General features: G+C 43.9%; 1 protein-coding gene across 3 annotated transcripts in view; it reads right to left on the bottom strand.

The window, feature by feature from the left end:
- Window positions 1-18,483, bottom strand: part of ACTN1 (actinin alpha 1) — an 87,613-nt gene that overhangs the window by 49,010 nt on the left and 20,120 nt on the right. The window lies entirely within an intron of this gene.

Here is an 18,483-nt window from a genome sequence, read left to right as displayed (position 1 = left end):
GAAAAGTTGTGGATGCCCATGAACCTCCTTCTCATATCTGGACAAAATACCTTGAGCTAGTGTCTGGACCTGGGTGACATTACAAAACCCATGTTGATTTGAGGAGGAACCCTGAGAGCTAACTCACAGGCCACAAGGTTGCACTTTTAGTTCTTGTCTGACTTCTCTGAAGTCATTTCAGTTTTATTCTCCATCAGCCCAAAGCAGATCAGACATCTCATAATTCCACTAGAGCTCCATAGGGTATCTCTCTGCACAGTCTGAGGGTGGAAGAGAGTCACCAGTTCTACACTTCCAAGAAACACAGATGAAGTTAAATGCAAACCACAAATCTTCTAAACTTTGCTTTATTAAAAAGCCTGGCAGGATAACTAGATCAGTGGGAGTATTTTTATTGCTGCGAGAGTCACCTAGGACTTGGTAGGAAACAAAGTCCCAGAGCCAGCACCAACTTCCCAGCTGGAACCATCTCCATCTCATCATGGCCTCAGACAGCTGAGTGACACAATCCCACAGAACACTGCCATGAGCCATGAGTGGCAGAATGGACACTTCAGCTTCTCAAGAACTCAGACCATGAAGGGTGAATAGATGGAGCACAGACAGTTTCCATGAGACAGTTCCCATATTCACAGACATTTTCTCAAAGCATCTTCAGGTCCTACAGGAATTCTAACAAGCATAACACTATAAGCAGCACAATAGCATATGTGAACAGCAACAACCAGCATCCCAGTGTGGATGCATTAGGCCATTTTAAAAGAAAGCAGGATTATGAATGCATTTAATAACTGCAGTGGGACTCACAAACTCCATTCACCACAGATCAACCCAGAGCAAAATCTATCAAAACATAATCTTCAGAAAATAGCTTTATGTTGCATTTGCTGTACATACTGCAGAGGGGCAAAACACCTTCTTACTTCAAAGGAGTAAACTGGAAAGAGATCTGACAGATAGGAGAAGCCTGGAGAAATCAGAAAAGCAGAGGGAAGCAAGAGAAGGGAGAGCTGAAATTTTTGCTGTCCGCTGAGTCTTGCAATCCTGGCAGTCTTGTTTAGAGCCATTTTTACTGACTTGGCTTCATGCATCTGCACAGGATCCTTTTTGTTATTCTAGGAAACCTACTGAAACCTCCCACTCACCCCAGCCACCTTCTGGGCAGCACAGCCGCTCCTCCCCACGCCTTGAGTCACAGCTACCAGTGGCAATTGGCTAGGTGGCAGCTAAGCCCTGCTGTGCAGCCTGGCACCAGCAAACAAGTTTTCAAAAGTGGAAAGGGCTGTCAAAAGCAGCCAGCCACATTTCTGGTGCAGGCCTGGCCCTGGGAGCAGCCAGGTAAAGAAAAAAACCACAAAAAACCACCACACCTGCATTTGTAGTGGTAAGGTGACTTGCACCCAGTTCAGAGGGTAAAAATACACTGCCAGGCAGGAAGCTGCTCAGAAACAGCAGAGGTTCTTCCTTGCTGTTTGCAGACACAGAGTCTGGAGATTATTCTCCTGCTTACTTCTAACTCCCTGTCCCAAAGACAAGAAAACAAATCGTCTGTTAACCTTGAGGTTTATGGAAGTTTTAGAGCTGGAAAACTACTTACTGTTAAATAATAGCACAGAAACCTCACACCATAAATTTTCTGTGGTAACTGCACAAGAGGTGCAAACAGAGCTGTGTTTCTTGGCCCTTGCATCTTCCCATATATTGTACTTGCAATTTTATTTTTGGACACAACAGATTGCCAGGATACCCCTGCAGGTCTGCCTCTCGGTTTACTGTTCACTATGGAAGATGTCTGACAAAGGAGCACGTGTGTTTGCATGTACATGGATGCATTTCTCATCCCTGCTCTCATCTAGCTATGATTTGTAGCTTTTTGGGTTTGTGTTTGTTTTTTTTTTCTTTTGGCATCCCAGCCTAATCAGCAAGATCCCTGACAACAAGATCAATTCTTGCTATTTGGCTGCTGGGTCCGGCACGAACAATAGCACATCGGTATTCTACCAACCTGTCAGATAACAAAAAGAATAACAAATATTAAAAGCAAGCAAATATGATTAACTGTTCTGCTGCCTTAGCATATTTACTGCTGGGGTATCCTCTGAAAAGCTACCGGTACACCTATTTTAATAGTCATGCACACCCTTTTTCTTGACAAAACATGAGAAGTCCTTGCTTCTTCACTGTATTAACCCTTTCACAGTCACGAGCTAGTTAAAACAACAGCCAGGTGATAGCAAGTCCTGCAACCAAAACTCTAATGAGACACCATCTTCAGCTAGATCCTTCCAGGTGTCCCTCAGCCCTGCCAACTGCAAACCTACCTATACCACTTGTGCATACACATGCACTCTCTGGTATTCTCTGCACTTCCCCAACATTTGCTTTTGTTCCTGAAAGCCAATAACTTTTCCCCTCCACACTTATTTCCAATCTGAATACCTTTCTGGTACCAAAGTGGCTCAGGCAAAAACCCTGAAATCTAGGGAAGCAGGACAGTAAGTGAACATTTTAAAGTTTAAAGAATGTTTCTGCCCCAAAAGCAGCAGCACCAATACCACTTGGAGCAACTCTAGAGAGCTCTTTGCTGAAAGAAGGCAGTCATAAGGCACTTTGGCTGCTGAGCAATTTTAGCAGTGTAAATGTCGAAGCTACCACAGCCACATAAATGACAGATACTAAAAAAATAAATAAATGGTCAGTTTCATCTCTTTGTGGCTGTGACAGTGACATTCCAGCTTTATCTGACCTTTCCAGATGCTCTTTACTTCTCCCCTTGCTAAATAACCCTTCCACACAGCCCTGCTTTCCATGGGTGAATGTAAACTTTCTGACACAGCCAAGAGACTGCCATATTTGTGTAACAGCCCTGGAGAAGCTGTAAGTGAGCCAGAGCAGGGCTCATTGCCTCTCTTCTGACAGGAGAAAGGTCTGGCTTTAGCAGAAGAATTCACTGGAGCACTGCCTCTCCAGATCACCATCACTGTGCTCAAAGAGCAGCAGTGTTCACAGCCACCAGGGCACCCTCATTCCTGGTGTTTATGCCGCGGATGAATTTTAATCAAGTACTTCAACACAGCTCTGCTGTTGAGATTTGTCCACAAAGGTTTGGCTCCTGTTAAGAGCGGGATAGAGCTGCTAGCACACAAATCTCAATCTAGTGGCACAGTTTGATGCTGTCTACACACGCTCTGCAAAGGTAGGTCTTGAGTGGGCTGAAAGCTATGGGTGCTAGCCCAGGCTTTCTTCTAGTGTTGTAGGGGAAATGACAGCAGGACTCCCTTCCCAGCCACCAGAAAAGAAAGCAGGATGTTCAAACAATATTTCATACATGGCTGAAAAACAAAATCAATTTACCCAGATGCAAGTGCTGCACTTCTGCTACTCATGCAGTCAGCAGTGCACCCAGGCTTCTGATGCACAGATGGGCTGGATTCCCTGCCTGGCCTGACACAAACCCTCTGTGGTTCCTGTTTACTGCAACACTACACATTCCTTACAGCACTACTGGGACAAAGCACCTAATTCTTGCAACAACTTTTACACCCAAGTCCATGCTGAAAGGAATTTTATTTAAATTATCTGAAACAAGGACTGATGCAATAATCTAATAACATTTAATAGTTTATTATAGCAGGCAGAAAACTGCACACAGAGCTTTTTTTAAGCAATAGGATTACTAATAAAGCAGTCCAGCTGCCCCATAATGGGATCCTTTCCACCTTGGTAGCCTGGAAGGTGAACATACTGTGTCAGTTAAGGAGGATGCTAGCCCATGGCCACCACAACTCTCTCTCTCTCTTGCTACTTGAACAGAGAGACCAGCTCGTCATCAACTTACTAACTGGAAAGATTAGGCTGGGGAGGCCATGAAAAACAAAGCTCCACAACCCAGTTCCAGTTTCCCCTCATTCAGCAGTAACTCATTTACTAGCATTACCTCTCAGGGTCTCATGTGATTTTCCCTTTCCTAATGCTACTGCTCTGAATCCTCCTTTCACATCTTAAAGAACTTGGAAGAAATGCTCGGGTCTCGTGGGTGGCTGCTTAACACTCTCCCCACACTCAACACAGACTCAATTGACAGGCTTGGTTGCAGCTTCTTTTCCTGCACAAGTCTGTGATATAAGCTGACAAGGAGGTGCTCATTTAATTGGGCAATAAGTACAAAGAAATCCTAGATCCTGTCAACACCCCGGCACAAGAAAGGCTACAGCTGGACATAACAGATCACACCAACCACCCTAGTGAAGAAAGCTGGCCATTAAAAGGCTGTTCATGAGATACAACCGGCCCATAGAATATTTTCTCTGCCCATGTACTGCATGTGACAGAAGCTTTATACACATACATATTATTGGTTTTAAATAGTGATGGAGGAAGTGCAGACCTACTACAGCCCTACTTCTGTATACTACACCTCTTGGATTACTCCTTGGTGTGCTTGGATGTCTGCTACAACACCCAGAAATATTAAAAAATGGTTGTCCTCTCCCCTCAGGGGAGCCCTAGGAATTGCAGATCCTCTACACAAACCTCATCACAACTATAGGGAGCCACCCAAAGGACCTTTTATTTGAACCTGAATTAAGAGAAAAGTCACCATTTGCCATACTCCCTAACCTCATCTTCCAACCTGAAATACCTTCACTACATGCTGCTTTGCACTGGAAGCCACATTATAATTTTGAAAAGAAGAAAGGCATTTGATAAACCCTTTTGGTATTTATGTTCCAAGCCCAGTCTCCAGGACACAGGAGTAGTTCAAAGAGTTTGGTTTGTGTTGACAAGTTACATTATCAGCAGCTGACCTCTAAAGAATTACAGGTATGATGCTCAATGAGATGTAGGCTGCACAATGAAGAGCTTTGCCTTCCAATAGAGTTGGCCTTTTAGAAGGGCTGAAGGAATTATACAGATATTCAGAAGGAATCATTACAGACACAGCACAGTTTCACCACCTCCACAAAAGGAGTTCAGTACTACTAGCATCAGTGCTAATGCACTGTTCTGGCTTAATTGCAGCTGCTGAGCTCTAAGCTGAAAGACAAAATATAGCCCACACTACTTTCTCAAGTGCTATGCCCTGAAAACGGGAGGTATCATTAAACTGTACTGTGCAGTACCAGCATCTGCTTAAAGAACCATCTGGTGGCTGCATAAAGATTTACTGAAGGTGAAAAGGCAAACTGTAAGTCTACTTGCATTTATCAACCCCAGGGCACAGCCCCTGCAATTTAGAAACACAGAACTCAGTCACTTTTTAGTCACTTTCCAAAATCCATGTCTGCAGCTCGTGATGAGAACAACAGTACAGCAGTAAGAGCTCCATCCCTAAGTGAAACAGCATAAGCCAGCTTGGATCTCACTGGCAGTGTGAAGTTCTCCACTGAAGTCTCTCTTTGTCCAGAGGAGCTAGGAGCTGCTGCATAGAGAAAACAAACTCTTCTTACAGCCAATTCATCCTTTTGGACACTGGCAATGAATCAGCAGCACATCACTTGCAAGAAGCACCAAGTAAATTCAGGGCAGGAGTTTTCATTTTTGCCCAGTGGAATACAGTTGTCAGTGTCTTGCACAGTTTTTAATTCTCATATCCTGGAAGACAGGACAAAAAAAGAAAAACCCAAAGTTTGTTCCACATTGGTTTCCCAGTGCATGGTGTTAACTGCTTTGGAGCCAGAACACACCCTTTTATTAGCTAACAACGGGCTAAAGTGGCGAGGGCAGGAATCTCAATCCAGCACACTTCCTGTCCAACACAGGGTAAATATTTGTTCTCCTCTACATTTGTGCCTCTGGAGCCTTTAACTCCACTTCTGCTACAAAGCTGCACCATTTCATGAAGAATCTGCTTCTGGTATTTGAAAGCTACTGACCATCAAATCAATGAGTTGGCTGGTATTTCAAACCAGTAAAATATAAGCTCTCTTTATTCCTGAGTTACCAGAGAGCACTAATAGCTAGGAAAACACTAGAAGCCTTTGAACATGCAAAAACAATGAAAAAAACCCCAAAACTATACAAGGATATCAACTGGCTACAAGTAAGGTCTTTTAGAGTTTACCATGAAGTTCAGACTAGCAAGACTCTTCATTATACTCCTCTCTCCTATGAAATCAGCTCATAAATGTCAACTTGCCTCCAAGCTCTCTTGTAACAAAAATTAAACAGAGCTTGTCTCTGCATTTTATATGCTGAATTTCCCACGTGCTTTATAGCATTTCAAGATACACTGGAAGAAATCACTTTACCACACTAGGATGCAACTATTTATAGACTGAAAAGTGGCAGCAAACCACTGAAAGCCAGACTGTTTGATTCCTGGAAGCGGAACTCCAACTGCTCAGCACAGGATAGGGCCAAGACACCAGGATGAAAGCCTGCACAAGCAGCCTTATATTCCTGATGGCAGCCTGCACCTTATATGTCACCATCCAGGTTTATTCAGATCCAGTACTGATCTCATGGTGAAGGTGAGTTGTTACCCACCTGGTCCCAGGAACAGGCTGGGGGGAGGAAAGACAACACCTGGCACTGTAACACAAAGCAGGACATGCAGCTCTGCTCCAGCTCTGGCCTATCTGAGAGCATGGGCCAAAGGTACAAGACCTCTTTTTAACCTGAAGCAGGTCAGAGAAGCTCCTTCCCTCTGGTGGATTCACAGGCAGACACAAACACAACTGCTCCAATGAAGACTTGTCTGGCTCCTGCCATGAAGGAATATGTGTGGGGCCTGGCAGTTTATTCTAAGTCCAGAGACCCAGCAGTGCAGGAGCTGATCTGGCTAAAAGCACTTCTGCAGTGTAGGTTCAGAGACATCTGGGACTGCCCAGAGCTTCCTGGGAGGATTTACAGGTGGTGTTTTCACTGGGGCTCTTCCTTGGCTGTTTACTTTGCTGATGATGGGAAAGGGAGGAAGAGGAAGTTACAGCTTCATTTATCCAGGTTTTTTAAATACAGAGCTATGTAAACAGGTTGACTAATTGAAACAACTGAATGTATTGCTCACTGCTCTGCATGGACGTTGCAAAACTAGCACAAAGCACTGGCAAAAGTTTAGGGACTCTGCAGCTCTAGAGCATAAAAATCTTCAAATAATCTGGTTTTCTAAAGGATGATGGCAAATGTTTTGGATAAAAGAAACGACAGCTGCATTTCAAGCAAGAAAGGGCCTCCAGAACAGTGTTTGGCATGAAGCCTTAGAGCTCCCTGTCAAAGAGCAAGGAATCAGAAAGGATAGGCTACATGGCATAGATGTTCTATGTATTTGGGCTTCACTACCATCACCAGTAACACTTACTCTTGGATAAAACATACAGAAAATAAGTAAGATTTTTGGATACATTTATCCCCTTAGCCATCATCACTGTCCCTGACACAATGTGCTGTCAACATTCAGAGCTCTCACAGTCATTTGCAACTGTGAAAATGCGTAATTCCCAGCTCTAGAAGAGTCAAGGTCTGCAATTGTTAAGGTCATTCACCTGAAATAGGATTTTCCAAAATTAAGAAAGTTGCTCCTGGGTCAAGATGACTCTGATTCACATGTGCTACCAAAGAGGTAAGGGCCCTGAAGAGGCACAGGGATCTTACTGTGCTAGGAACTACCACACACAGGGTGAAAAGCTGCTCTGTGCTCCAAAGCACTTCAGTGTGACACTTGAGATGAGGGTGGAAGTAAGTAGGCAGCGTTAGTCAGGCTGCTTGGCAGTGGTCTCAGCACACCCACAGCCTACCTCTTGTCATTTTCTATATCAAGACTATAGTAGACTAGAGAGACTTGATCCACAAAGACTGATCCTCTCTGAAAAAGGAACAGTTCACAGCCCCTACAAGTGACACAAACGTGTCTGAACTGCAGCCCCCTGTGCCTGAATCCCCCACCCTCTCCAATTCTTGGAGCCATCAGGTTGTTCTCAATAGCCACATCCATGCCACAGTGCATTCTGCTCTGCTTTGGTCCACGCTGCTGGTGCTGCCAGCCTAACCTAAGGGAAACAATGTATGTGTGCCAGTCTGTAGCAGATCACACCTAGCAAGTCAGGCAGCACAAACAAGAGCAAGAAAGCAATTGGAAATGCAATCAGCAGACAGCTGGCATCAGGGGCTGATACAAGTGCAGGCTGACATCTCACAGCAGAGGTTGAAATAGGGCCTTAAAACAAACATAGGTACCTCATATTTAATAAGGTGAAGAAAGGGATGGTACTGAAGAGACGTGAACTGAAGGGGATGTTTAAAAGTGATGGATGACAAAAATTACTGCTGCAGCTGTTTGGGTGAGTGTAATTGGATTGCTTCGTGGAGGTCAGAAAAAAAGAATTGCCATTACTCAAACATAAGATAATTCAGAGTCTGTGTGAGAACTGCATGGAGATTTATCAGCCATTCTGGAATAAATAAAATGTCAGGTCAGAGCAGGGAATGTCACACCTATTGTTGGATAAAAGGATTTAACTTATCTGGGGGAAGGCAAGATACTGCATGTTTACATGAAGGCACTGTAAAAAAGTCTCACTGCTAACTCACATGAGCAGTAAATGTCTCCTGAAGTGCAAAATACAGAACTGAGCCTTGGCAACCCTGAAAAGCGACCACCTGAGCATCCCTTCCTGCTCCCACCTCCACCTCCTGCAACACAGAGCAACAGGGAGACTGAGAAGGTGCAACTGCTCCTCCATCTGTCCCCAAGCAGATGTGCTCCTTTCACCTGCACAAACAGACCTTTTACTGCTGTTACCTCTGTAAAGCCAGCACAGACAATTGGGGTGGGACTGAGATCTACACTTTCTCAGGAATTAAGAGAAGGTAAATCTTCAGTGTGGCACAAGCTTTCCACAGTGTGTCCATTCCTGAACCTGCAGGCCTTCAACAGTGCACAGACAAGCAGTGTCAGGATGATCAGAATCCTCAATGAATTGCTGGGAGTTGACCACAGGAATTTTGCCTCCCAGGCTTTAACTCATAGGTGGCCTCACATATTTGCACAGTTGTAGGTTCAACAGTTTTTTCATCTAGTTTAAATGAAACCACTAATAACAAAAAAATTATATAGATAGATCAGTGTCTCCATGTCTTGTGGTTGTAGGGACAAGTATTTATTAAGGTAATGGCCATATTTAAAATTGAATTGCAATGTCACTTTCTTTTACTTGGATACCAAAAGCACGAAAGCTACTATGGGTGGTGAGATTATGAACATGGTCTTTTCTGGAATCTTAAGACATATTCTGTGCTTAGACATGAATATGTCATCTAAGAGTAGACTACAACAGGATTTAAGCTCTCTACAATAGCACTGAATAACAAGTTATTTCTCAGGGACCATCACAGCCCAGGAGGAGTCTAATTAGTGAGCATCTTCATGGGCCTCAAGGCACCTGCATGCCACTGCAAGCTTCTAGCACTGACTTACCACCACACACACCACAAGTGATAGGATCTCCTATCTTCATGCAGTAAATATAGTCGTGACTGGTACTGAGGTGTGCTTTGAGCAATCTGTGCCAAGTCTGTGAGTACACTTGGACAGCACAGTGAAAAGCAGTGTAGAGCATCTAAGCCAAGGTACCAGAAACACTGGTGGTGGTACAGCACAGCTTAGCAATGACTATCCAACACAGGAGCTGTAACAGACACCTAGGGCACAGTCCCCCACAAAGACTGGGACCCAGCAAACATGGGAACTGAGGCTGAGTAGTACAACAAAGCAAAGAAGGGGAGTTCACATCTTCCCAACATGTTGCATTCAGACCAGGATGTAGATCTTAAAGTAAGAAAAAAAGGACAGCTGAAGATTAAAAATGATGATAGGGCATAATTACAGCAGGAGTTTTATTCCAGACTGCTGTGGTTCAATGTTTCAGACATCCCAAGAGACCAGCAATTGCATTAAGAGAGATGGAGGCAATGCTGGCTCACCCAACACAACATCTGGCTGAGGACAGCATAGCACTCTCCCGTGCGTCCTCCAATTTGCTGTCTTTGCTCCAAACTCACGCTCCTTGGCCCTGCCCACAGCCACCAAAAATTCAGGCTGGGAGTCTAGGGACAATATACTTAACTTTAAGGGGATGCAATCTTTAAAGAGTATCTTGATCTCATGAGCAAAACCTTGTATTTTTATCTATTTTTATTTTAATTATATTGTCTTGAGACCGTTTATGTAGTTTATCAAAGCAAGAAACACTGTCTAAATGAAGTCAGATGTGGGACTGATACCAAGGACTAAAACCAAAAGAGAAACATTTCAGTTTGTTGGGTATTTTTGTCTTCTTTCTTTGATCTTTTATTCAACAGGAACCATTAGCAAAGGCAGTTCCAGTTCTTAGGAGCACAGTAGCTCTGAGCTAATATCTGTTAGTACTGTTTGCTATTTTAAAAGGTTGTGCTACAGGTTTATAGTCTAATTTTCCAAAACTTTTACAAAAAGGAAAAAAGGAAGCAAGACTTAAAGACGCATGCATCAGGGATCTGCAATACTTCGGGAGAGTGTTGAGCTTGTTAGAACAGCTGCCCTAGGTAAAGCCTGGGAAAGGCAGCAAACTTTCTGGACTTAATCCAAAGGCTACCAAGGAGAATGTTTCCACTGACTGCTGGGAGTTGGGTCCCGGCCCTGCAGTGTGGGGGAGAGTGGCAGAATGACAGAAGAAGTCTGACGACTCTGACCGCGTCCAAAGGAGCCGTAAGGAGCTGCTGCGTTATTTAAAAGCAGTCATGCAGAACACTTCACCAGATATTATTGGGGAAAAATTGATCTCTTTTTAACCTAGCAGCAAGATTTCCACCATCCTGATGACAGGAAAGCCTAAGGGAACATAGCAGGAAATACGCTGCAGGAGGAACTGGGAGGAAAACACTGCTAACCAGCCAGTTCAGCCCATCAGGAAATGTTTACTCTCTTTTTATTTTCCCATGTCAAAATGCTGGAGGCTTCAAACTATGCTCTCTGAGAGACAGAGAACAAAGGGACATGGGGACACAAATCCCAGCATCGATGTCCTGGCCAAACAGACATTGCCATTGACTGGTGAGGACTTGGGGACCAGCCCAGGACTGCCTTCTGTTAAAGTCATGCTCTGCTCCACAGTCACCCCCTGAAAAGATGTGACAAGCCCAAATGTAACCTGTATTACTAACACCACTCTACTGTGTCTGGCTAGGGAAATTGGCACACAGGGCAGCCAGGAAAGCACATGAAACATTTGAACTCAGAAGCTGAATCTGTGGCAACTCCAATGGCTGAGGACAGGCTGTGATTTAAGCACTAGCCACAGACACAGTCAAATTCTTGCATTTTCCCATTTCTAGGAGATGAGGTCAGAGAGCTCACCACAAGAGAGGACATATGATGTAAACTGGATGGTGAGTGCCAGAACTATGCAGGGTTTTTTTACTTCCTGTGCTCCACACATATCCAAAGCCTTTCCATTTATAGGAAAGGCCATTGGTATAAAAGGTGCATTCTACATCAGACCAGAAGAGGCATCATTCTGGGTATGAAAATGTTAGCTCAGTTAAGGAACAGAAGGAAAATCTCCAATGTTTTCCCTCACTAAGAGAAGCCTTCAGATGGACAAGAGGACTGAAAGAGAGAAGAAAAATAATATATTTTTACCAAGGAAAATGAATATACACCTTTATGGTGTGCTAGCAATTTCTAATAAAAAGCACTAGATAGCCTTTTTTTTTCTTAAACCAGCTTTAGGCTGGAAAAAAGAGGATTGGAATAATTCTTATTTGCCCTGACAAATGTCCCAAGTTACTGTGTATTAATGTAAATATCTTAGAAAAGAGCAAAGATAGAAGAAGAGTAAAATTCCAACAGAATCAAAGTTAAATTTTTACAGGCAACTTTACATTATTTGTTAGTATTTTCACTTCCTTACTGTAGCTCCATTTCAACCCTAATCATACTCCCATACACTTGCTTCCTAAATTGTGAGTGTTCCCAAATGATGGCTGCAAATTCCCCATCTTTAGAAAAGCCAGTTTCAGCATAGCTCTGACAATTTGGCCTTTTTTCTGCTCTACAGAAAAGTGTCTGTTTACAGCAAGGGTGGATATAATAAAAATATTTTGCTACAAGTTGCAGAATTTTGCTCTAGCAGTGGAATTGTGGTATCTTTTGGGAACTGTAGTTCAGATGCATTATGCTCCCCCTTTATTGTGGAAAGAAAGTGGGAGTTCTGCAGGAACTTGTTTAAAGGCACTGTCCACAATAAGCTACCCAGCAGGATGGTACTTTACAGAGGTCTAAGGGGTGCCCATAACGGAAGATGTAATTCCCCTTGGAAACCACCTCACAGATACAACTGAGGAATTGCTGATGGACCCCTTACATACCAGCATTCCCCAAAGCACTGTCAAGGCACAGGACACACACACAGTGCTGCCCGTTTTGCCACCAACCATGCAGTTCCTCAATGCAGTGACAGCAGGCTGTCTCTAGGAGGACAGCCACTGGAAGTGAACGTGGCAGCCCACAAGAGGGTGGTTTGCCGAAAGAGAAGGGCAGAGAGGCAATGGTAGGGTTTAAATTTCAACTCACCTGTAGGGAGATGGATGATGAATAGCTGAGGTGACCAGTTTGAATAGGGTCAGGCAAAGATTAATTATTATTTGCTTCTGCTACTGTTTAAAAAGAAGAGGTGATGAAAATTGAAAGATGGTAACTGTTACTGACTCATTCTGGAACAGGAGGAAGAAAAAGGGGAGATGGGGGTCTAGTTTTACGTATTCTTGCATGAGAGAAATTGCAAAAATAGCTGAGTAAAGAGGGTTGTGTTCCAAGTGTTAACCTCAGTCTGGCAGAGGTGGCAACAGGCTTTGGTCCAGCAGCAGCTGGAGAGAATGACCATATGAAAAATCTTTACTATACATGAACATAAATATAGAATTTTCCATTTCTCTTCCTTTTTCCTGGAAGCATATAGCATTTATTCCCAAAAGTTTCAAACAGCAGACACTGAAATGATCACTGGCTCTGTGAGCAAGGAATTATATTTCCACCTAAAAAAAAATTGTATTTTAGCCTTGAACATAATGAAATCCTGCAAGACGAGATATATTATCAGGTGATATGTAAAACAAATTAATTTTTAACCTCCCTGTCAAACAGAGCACAGGAGCTCACTGTGAGTCCAGCTGTACATTTACAGCATTCATGACCACAGGCGCAGTCAGTCCTTAGGGAGATACACTGCAGGATGTGCAAGCTACTGGTGGAGGTGAGCATTTACACAGGTTGCATCCACAGGTCTCTGTAAAGCTGTGCTACATTCTGATGAGCAGCTCACCCCACTACTGCTACTAGTTCAGGTTTCCTTTTGGCACTAGGCTCTGTAGAAACTGCTCAGAAACCACAAACCACATTTTAATAAACAAAACACATACACACAAAATAGAAATTCCACCACAACTAAAATCCAGCCATCCTTCTGCTCTTTCCACCTCCCACACTGAGCTTCAAACTTGCATTTAGAAAAACCCAAAGTGACCAGCTCTGTTCAAAGCATTAAAACAGCTGGAGCACAGACACATCAGCAGTTCTAGTCTTTGTAGCCACTGGTAATATGTCTGCCTAAGCTCCTTATAAGGGTTTCTATGCTTGCTTCCATTTCTAGGCTGAGCAGAATGGGAAGAATCCACAATAAGAAGCAGTATTAGAGAACTCTAAAAGCTGGAGTGCTGTGCTCAGACACCTCAACCCCCCAACAGGGCACCCCTCCGCTCTGCTCAACAGCCGAGATGGGATTAGTTAAAGAGGCCAGAGGGAGCACTTGGAGATGGCTGCAAGGCAAACCTCAGGTCAGAGCTCCCCAGAAACAAACAGTTTGAGCCCCCCCCTCGTTATGCACCAGAGAGCTTCACTGTAAACACACCCTCTACTGAGGCAGAGAGCAGTAATACAAACCAGATGCTATAGGGAATTTTTTCCCTCTTCATCTGCACTAAATTTAAACACTGAGCTCTTCTTTTGCCAATTTATTCTTAAAGGGCCTGTATGCTACTCTTCATCTCTATCCCACTTGCTTGAATTTAACAGAACTCAGTAACCCTCCGTGCACTTCAGCCACCCTAAGAAACATGTGTTCTTCACAAGGTCTTGAAAGCCGAGACTTAGCTTTCCAACTACTGGGCCAGGACCCCTCACAGCTTCTCTACCCTTTCACCTGAGAACAAATGGAATCTTGCAGGTGAAATCATGGCCCTTCAAAAGTTTCCTCCTTCTTGAGATAAACTGTACTTCAGGTCTTTATCTTCTGAAGTGATGTGGTAGAATCAACGCAGGAGCTTAATTCCCACTTAGACAAAGTGTTTTGTACTTGCTTTCAAAAACTGTGCCAGACACGATGAACACCAAGAAAGCCCCACCAAGAAGTTAGTTTAATTACAGTGCCAAGGGCAATCCACCAGCCTTCTAGCCAGGGGACCAAAATGATAGTTATCCAACCACAGGCCTTGCCTCCAAGGCAAAGGAATGGAAATCCACTGCTTCAGAACAGACTGTCACATGCCTGTCTCAGAGATAGGGGAGGACAACACCCAAAGAGCAGCGCCCCTGCAGACAGCGGCTCCACCTGCACTACCCCCATGGCACTCCAATGTGCCCACTACCACAGTAGAGCTTTAGTGACTGCACCTATCACAGGCATGAAGCCAGCACAACCTTCCTAGTGAAGGCTTTTTAAGTGATCATGGCTGATTGTTAAAATGGAATCAAGTTGAAGCATCGTGGGAGCTGCAGCCCTGGCTCCTCTTCCCTTTGCTGGGCTATCAAAACCCACAGCTGCTTTGGTTATCGGTAGGGCTTTTTTCCCAGGAAGCTGCCTTAGCCACTGATCACCTCTAAACATCAGCTGTCCTTGTCAACTCACACAAATCACAAGTAATGAAGCAGACAACATGCCATTCTGATGCAAAATAATGCCAGTGTACATTTCCCTACAGACTGTTGTGTTCAATTCCTGATCGGTTTCTGTAGCAAACTCCCTGGACATAGGGAAAGCCCCATGGAGAACTGAATAATAGGAATGCTGAGACAGCAATTTTAGTCCCTGTCTCCCTGACCCCTGCCCTAAAGCCTATCCCTGTAACCCTATAGGCTATGTTACTCTAACCCTTACTATTGGTCAAATCTGGATCCCTCTGAACCCTATAAAAGGGGCATATCTTAGCCCATTCTGTAGAAGAGCTGACCCAGGACTCCTTCGCAGATCTCCTCAATAAAATCACCACTGCGGAACCTCCGAGCCTCTCCTTCTCTCTCTCCGTCTGCTGCAGCCTCAACCTGGGTGAACTTACCTTGCAAGCAAGGGCTGAAATCTTAAAGAGCTTGCAATCACTATCACTACTTAGCTTGGTAAGGGAGTTTTGCCCACGGCATCGGCCTGAGCTAAGCCTGGCACTCAGGCACTCTGTCTCCCTGGGGACTGGGCTCCCGATATAATAAAGGCCATACCAGAGGCTTTTACTAATAGGTTTCAGCTCTTCCTGAAAAGTAATGCTTCATCCTCAAAGTCAAACATTAACTTATTTATTCTTTGATAACGAGCCATTCAGGAAGCAGCAGTACTAATAAATTCTGGCTCCCTACACTGCCCCAGTGTGCTGGGGTCTAGGTAAGGAACAAACCTATTTGGCTCATTACATCATGCCACACCTCTAGAAACGAGATGCAGCTTGCATCTTTCCTCTTTGTTGCCCAACTTTTGACTTATTTTCTCCATTGACATAATTGACTTTTCACAGGGACACAGCTCTTCTGGAATATAAACTAGGTAAAGGATGGAAAATGAAAGCATAAAGTGGCCAGTCTCAACTGGGGGGAGAACTAATTAGGGGGGGGTTACACAAAATCTCATAAAAGTGCAAATATTACCTGATGTAATTACCAGTGATAGACAAAAAGAAGATGATCAGTAAGGTGTAAACATATTTTGGTTTATAAATCCTAGCTGTGAAGAACTAGATTTAATCAAAGACAGGTGAGTAACAATGACAACAAAAGTCACGGATGATAATTCCCCAAGGATTCAGCTGTATTGGAGCTACACAAACATCTTACTGAATCCTAAATTAACTCAAAATAAACTGGGATAAAACTCAGCCCCTTAACAAAGGGCAATACCCAATATGTGAAACTGCAAGTACAGGTGAGGAAAGAACAGTATGAACAAGAATTATGGACATAACAGTAAGAGCACTCTGCTTATGCTGAGCCTGCATGCAGAGCACAGTGAGGTCCTGAACGTGCACAACCAGACAGCAGGAACAAAACATTTTTGTGCGCAAACTCCTTAAATCATCTGAGGTGTTCAATGTACTTCTGTTTTACAGTTCAGTAGGAAAAAGGAGGATAGAATTATGCAGCAATTGTTCTATATATTTACAGCAGATTTTATGTAGCATTTGACTTAAGTGAAGGTCAGATCAATATTCTGTGGCTTACAGTTAGTTTGCTTAGCTCTTTTAATGGAATACAAAGGAAATCTCTCCTTTCCTGCCCCTCCCTTGCCACTCTTGGAAAAGACATTGTCAAGGTACAGAAATAATTGTGGAAACCTAGACTTTCTGTGGACATTACAGTTGCATATTAACCACCAGCGACAATAGCAGCTCTGAGGGCAGCATGGGGAGGTGCCCTTCTCTCATACAGAAAAGTGAAACCATTCAAAGGCTGGAGTACTTTTGTACCTTGTGTATTGCAAGTTCTGAAATAGTCTTACAAAGTTACAAATTTTGGGTTGATATCAGAACTGGACTGCTTCAAAAAGTCCTCAGCATCCCCCACAAAACAGGGCATCAAAACCAGTGTGAATCATCACAACACATTATTTGCCTAGACTGAGTACACATGCAATTATATCTCTTAACTCATACCCTTCCTCAGAGTTTTTTCTTCCTTTCTAGTAACCTCTGATCTCATCTGAAATGTATGCTCTTTTAGCTGCAAGGTCCCCAGCCGGCACATGCTGTCTTTGAAACTCTCAGATGTGGCTCCTGACCACAGGAAGCTATTTGAAGTCTGGCTGGCAGTCAAGAAGAACAAAGTACAAGGATGCCCGCTGCTTTATACTTGCAAATGGGTAGCTGGAACCACTACTTTTACCTAGAACAACAGGCACACCTTGTTTTCTGTGATGCACAGAACCACAGAATAGTTCTGGTTGCAATGGACCTTTAATCCAGTCCACCCTCCCTGCAGTGAGTAGGGACATCCTCAGGTATACCAGGTTGCTCAGAGGCCCATCCAATCCGACTTAAAATGTTTCCAGGTGCATATTTCTACCCAACACCTCTCTGCGCAACCTGTTCCAGTGTTTTATCACCTTTATTGTAAAAACCTTCTCTCTTATATCTAATTTAAACCAATCCTCCTGCCTGCACTGCAAAGGCCCTGGAAGCTACACAGGGTGCCTGCTTACACATCCCATTCACTTGTTAGACACCATTTGCTCTCCACCAGCTGCACAGCCTTTGGAAAAGCAGGTGCTTCCAAGTAGCACTTATTTTTTTAGAACAGTCTTTTTTATTAATTGCAAGGAAAAGAGTCAGCAACAACAGCACAGGCTTCTCCAGTGTCTGCCAGCAACACCTGCCTCCTCCAGTAGCTTTGGAGAAACCCCAGGGCCTGTTTCACACTATGTTCATATGCACAGTGATGAAGGAGACACAGGAGGGACCAACTGCAGCACTACTTCTGTGACAGAGCAACACAGACCCCTTACTATAATGACTGAAAGAAACTCCACAGGTACAGCAGGGAAAGAGGTTGGAGATGCTCCCACTTCTGATGTGAAGGATAAACATGAGGTCTCTGCTCAGGGAAAGGTGAATTATTTACACAAGACATTTCCTTTGAGAGTAGGATGAGGCAGCAGGGACTCTGCCTTTATTTGTAAACTTGCAACAAAGAGTACTCCTGATAAGAGGGCACAAAACTACATGGGGCAGGCAGAATGATATAACTGCAAGCCCAAAGCACAGCAAGTGGCACACCGGTGCTCCTACCAGATCTGCTGAGACCCTTCACAGTGATGGGTCCTCTCTCCACATCACCTCTGGCATCCTTCCATCAGAAGGGACAGGACTTGCAGAAATATCCAGACCTCAGGTAAGAAGCAAATTTCAGAAAAAGGTGACACCTTGCTGAGAACAGTTTCCTGCATGGCCTGGTTCAAACATGGAAGTTCTCATATCGGAGAGCTCCTGCTTGAACTGTGCTGTCATCCAAGAAAAACAGCAATTCCCCCTGCCACATGATACACATTTGAGACAGGCAAGGAGGAAAATGCAGGTACTGAGGAGAGCATGCTCTGGTTCCAACTGAGCCCTGGCCTGTAAAGGCAATGAAAGTACTGTAAAACCTCACTGCAACAGCAGGATACTGGGAAAAACAAAACCTCTACTTCAAGACTGGGCAAGCAGTCTGGTCAGACTACTACTAAGATATACCTTGACTCTTCCTTACGTAACTTT

This window comes from Camarhynchus parvulus, chromosome 5 (assembly GCF_901933205.1).
Source record: "Camarhynchus parvulus chromosome 5, STF_HiC, whole genome shotgun sequence".
In the NCBI taxonomy this organism is placed as follows: Eukaryota; Metazoa; Chordata; class Aves; order Passeriformes; family Thraupidae; genus Camarhynchus; species Camarhynchus parvulus.
The sequence above is the reverse complement of the archived record's forward strand: the minus strand, read 5'-3'. Positions and strand labels throughout refer to the sequence as shown.